The 5,000-nt window shown below is 45.8% G+C and overlaps 1 protein-coding gene across 2 annotated transcripts in view; it reads right to left on the bottom strand.

The window, feature by feature from the left end:
* The window catches only part of rsrc1 (arginine/serine-rich coiled-coil 1), a 164,414-nt gene that overhangs the window by 101,097 nt on the left and 58,317 nt on the right, over nt 1-5,000 (bottom strand). The window lies entirely within an intron of this gene.

Raw genomic sequence — 5,000 nt, 5'->3', positions numbered from 1 at the left:
TTTACTGCCCCCGTGTTCTGGCATCCTAATCACAGCCTAACACACACACACACACACACACACACACACACACTCAAATACACACACATACACACACTCAAATACACTCAGTAGCGGAGTTATGTAGAAGCTCTTGTGCAATCTTCCCAGCTAAGTAAAAACGGAGTCGTAAATTTCCCTCATGTTCAATATTCACATATTCAAATTCACTCTGTGAGCCCGTCTCTTGTTATGATGAAAGGAACCCTGATGAAGTTCTCCACAAACAAAATGTGTGCGCACACAGACACACGCACGCAAGCACACACACACACACACACTTTTACACACCCCTTGCTGAGTTTTAATCTGTCCTTCGTATGACATCACACACATTCACGTTTGTACACTCACACGACCCCCAACTGTGTGAAAGAATTCACACACAGTACACACACACACACACACACACACAGAGCACATACACATGAACAAAGGCCTACTCCGATATATAATAGGCACCAAGCTGGGAAGAAGTTTCCATGCAGTCTTAACATAGTTGATGACAAACACAAACACATGTTCAAACATACACAAAGACACTCTAATGCACACAATAGCAAAATATAGACACTCACAAACAAATATAGGCATACAAAATAAAGTAATCACACACACCACCGTACAATACACAGTTACGGTCGGCAGATTTTGGGCCTTTGGTGCAATGAGAGCAGATTGTAGGACAGAGTCAAACAAATACAGGCATGCATGAATTCATTTTCATTCTCACACACACAGTTGTGCATACACACCCACACACACAGATGCAAGTACACAGACAACCCCCCTAAAAAACACACACACACACGCACACACACGCACACACACGCACACACTCTGTGCTGTGTGTGCTTCCTGAGGTGGAGAGGCTGCAGTGAGCACACATGGTCTCTGAGGCTTACGCTCTCTCTTGCCTGGACAGCATGTAGTCCAAGAAACATGAGAGGGGCCATTCAATTAGCAGAAGGCAAAGCCTGTGTGTGTGTGTGTAAATGAGTGAATGTGTGTGCCTGTCTGCATGTGTGTGTGTGTGTGTGTGTGTGTGCGTGTGTGTAAATGAGTGAATGTGTGTGCATGTCTGCCTGTGTGTGTGTGTGTGTGTGTGTCTTTATCTAAAACACACTGAATTGCCTCTGTGTATGAAATGTACGATGTAAATACATTTGCGTTGGATTTACCAAGGTTACCCCCCCCCCATATGCAACAGCCCTAAAAAGTAAACGGTCATATTGATGTGCGCTGTTTATGCATGTAATCTGATTTCCAATAATTCAGACTCCCTTTATAGAGCTGTAAATCAGCCCAGCCAAACATAACCACCACCCTGTTCCTCTCTCTCCATTTCTATCTCCCTCTCTCTCTCTCTCTCTATACTCACTACATCTGTCTGTCTCTGTGGCCATATCCCACTCCCTCTCTCTCCCCATCTATCTCTCTCTCCCTCTCTATCTCTCTCTCCCTCTCCATATCTCTCTCTTCATCTCCCTGTCCATACTTCTGTCTTCATCTCCTTCTCTATATATCTATCTATTATGATGAAATTGCCCCTCGGGGATCAATTAAGTTCTTTTAATTGAATTGAATCGAATCTTCAGACTTTGCTTGAGGCAGAGGGGTCACTGTAGGGAAGACACACTTTCTAGAGGACTACACACACCAACACCATTCTGAAGACACACTTCCTAGAGGACTACACACACCAACACCAATCTGAAGGAGCTATGAGGTGTGTAAGGGGTGAGAGAGAGAGAAAGAGAGAAAAAGAGAGAGAGAGAGAGGAAAGAGAAAGAGAGAGAGAAAGAAAGAGAGAGGGGAGACACAGACAACGTACAAAGAGGTCACTAGAGAGAAAATGTGTCATCCAGAGGGCAACACGCACCACCATGGCTGTAAAGGAGACTGGTATCAGTCGTGACTGGCATCAGGGGAGAGAGGAACTCTTTGCCATGCGGACGGCCCCCATGGGAGTGGTGTGCAGTGGTGTCCACACTGCAGTGGGGCAGGCGGGGGGAGAGGGAGACGGCTCTGTGGGGAGCTCATCACCCATCACTCTCAGCATGGCCATCACACTACGGAATCGGTGCTCAGGGCGCCTGCTCCAGGGGAGAGGGAGAGCAGGAGGAGCGAAAGAAAGGACAGTGGGACACGGACACACACACACACACACACACACACACACCAGGACACACAGACACTCATCCCCATCGCCATGAGAAGGACGGAGCAGCGTGTGTCAGGGTTCAGTCACGTAGCCAGAGCGGGGATCGTTGGTCGGGCAGGCGGTCGGGCGAGAGGGTGTTGGGGGTTCGGGGGGCAGTCGCTAGCTGGTTAGCATGCAGGGCGTGGCAGAGTGGAGGGCCACGGGAGGAGAGTCGACATGGCGAGGGTCGCGACCCCTGCCACTGACCCCGCTCCATTATTCATCCCCCCGGAAACGCAGGCGTCAGGGAAACGGGGTTCCGGGCCCGGCCCCCCCGTCTTTAAAGGCGGAGCGGAACTCTGACCCCGAATCAGAGGGGTGCCGGAGGAGAGGCTCGGAGACGGCCGACGTCTACATTTTTAAACTCTCCCTCGGGCCCCCTCGCCTCTCTCTATCGCTCTCTCCCTCCCTCTCTATCGCTCCATCCATCTTTCAATCTTTCCTTCTTTCACGAGGCCCAACGCACACAACCTTATCGTAGATAGGGTGTGTGTGTGTGTGAGAGAGAGAGAGAGAGAGTGAAAGAGCAAGAGAAAGGTGAGTTATAAAGGAGAGGTACATGGAGGGACAGAAGTCAAGTGGAAATAATCATTCCATTCACAGAGAGACGTTACTGCAGCAAAGCTAAAGGGACAGAGACAATGATGACCACATCGTTACACAATTACTGTCCATTACATCGGATATGATGGCACTTCACTATCCCTCTCTATAACAACAATATTACCTCACAGAAAATAGGGAATTTTATAGGCATCAGAAAACCAACAAAAGTTAACAAAAAAAAAAAAAAAACACCAATGGATACGATTTGCAGAACACAGTGGTTGATAGTCAATCATGCGGAAAAGATACTGATTTGTCAATTCTCATAATTCCAGGTCATTCATGAAGGCAAACGGGATGATTAGAACATCAGTGGCCAGTTACCATGCAGTTATTGTCTGCTGTCTCCCAGGTAACAGCCAATGGAAATGGGCATGCAAATGAGCTAATACATATGTATGAGCCCTTGCCTGAGATAAGTGAAGGTCTACTTGGGTGCAATAGCGATGAAAAGCGAAAGAGGCATGTCATTACATTACAGAGCGAGAGATATTACACTACTAATGATACGATAGCTGCTATCTCCCTTGGTTGTCTCACTGAAACAGACGTCCAGTATTGTGTGATACTCAACTCGTCTGGGGGACGTGTACAGGGGCATATTTGGCACAATAAGATGGCTAGCCGTTGGGGTTCAAAAATTGCTGAAGCCATCCAAGGTCTGGAGATGGTGAGGTCCTGAAAGAGGATGATGAAAGCACTACAGCGTGACCTCATCAGGGATAGATGTTCTTACGATTCACTAACATCATTTTCCGTTGTGCTCTGATGAGTCTTATCAAAACTGAGAAGCAGAGTTGTGTAGAAGTCAGATTTATCTCCATACATTTCTCCCGCAACAAATCTGCTTACAATGCCTCACAATGTACACCTTAATCTTAAATCACCTTAATCCATTTGTACGGTCCCATTAAAGTCGTTGATATGCTTTCTGCCGCAGTGTGGTGCTCATGTTAGACCATTCAGAGCTTACCTGCTCAAACAATCACTCATTCAGTTAAACTCCTGGGCAGGTGTTCAGGCAAATACTCACTTTCACAAGCATCTGTGTCATGTGAATATATGTCAGAAAGGAATGCCCAGTCAGTCCACTTATCAATTATACCAGGGATATTCTTCAGCCCCAATATATTCTCCTTGAGATGTGTGGAGGTGTTCTATTGGGGATAATGATCACTAGTGCCCTGTTATGTGGGATTTATGGACAAGACGGAGGTACGGTAGTTCCTTTCATCCAACGGGAAAACCTCAGGGACCATTCTCCTGCTAATACCAAAACTGAAAGACGTGTGTCTAGGCCTGTATGTATAGCCTACAAAGCAAACATTTGGTTGGGTTTAAAAAGACGCCAATCAAACTACTTACTTAATCAGATTATCCCATTTACACCACTTGGCAAAATGAGAGAATACATTTATTTTGTTCACTCATTAGCTTGTAGGACAACACAGTCACCGGGCCAGTCGCTACTAATAGGCACCATTTGCGAATAGTGAATTATTAACTAGCGTTATTTGTGAAGCGTTCTTTATTGGCATTATTTGTGAAGTGTTATTTACATTTACATGACCGTTAACTGTTAACCAATTTTATAGGTCTTATACATAATTAATAGCCAATCAGAAAATAGTATTTCTCATCTCTGGGGTATAATGAAAAACTTGACACATATATACACAGGAGAGAGGCTGCTATAGCCACTACAAGTCAGCAGTGACCACTGACCAATGCATCACATACTCATCCGAGAAGATGTTACTGCCAGCATATTTGTCCTCAATATCAGCCAAATGTGGTGGTGTTTTACAAATCAGGCCCAACATGTTTTCTGTTGCACCAAGCCAAAACACTCCCGTGATGACCCAATTACAGTGTGTATCATTCAGAAAAGACAAACACAACTTAATTCTGATCTTCTGATCCGTTTATAACACGAGACAAATCACTCACTGTGGTGCCTTGTATTTGAGGTGAGTGTGTGTGTGAGTGTGTGTATTTGTGTCTGCGTGCATGCATGTGTGTATGTGTGTGTGTGAACCATCAACGGGCCCAAGGGAGACCCCATAAAGGTTTTCTCACCAACACCAATAACACACTTCTCAAATTCACACACACACACACACACACACACACACAGACACACACACACACA

The sequence above is a fragment of the Alosa pseudoharengus genome, unplaced genomic scaffold, assembly GCF_046254945.1.
Source record: "Alosa pseudoharengus isolate Yale_2024_CS ecotype anadromous, Long Island Sound unplaced genomic scaffold, YU_APseudo_1.1 YU_APseudo_1.1_scf_13, whole genome shotgun sequence".
Taxonomy (NCBI): Eukaryota; Metazoa; Chordata; class Actinopteri; order Clupeiformes; family Clupeidae; genus Alosa; species Alosa pseudoharengus.
The sequence above is the reverse complement of the archived record's forward strand: the minus strand, read 5'-3'. Positions and strand labels throughout refer to the sequence as shown.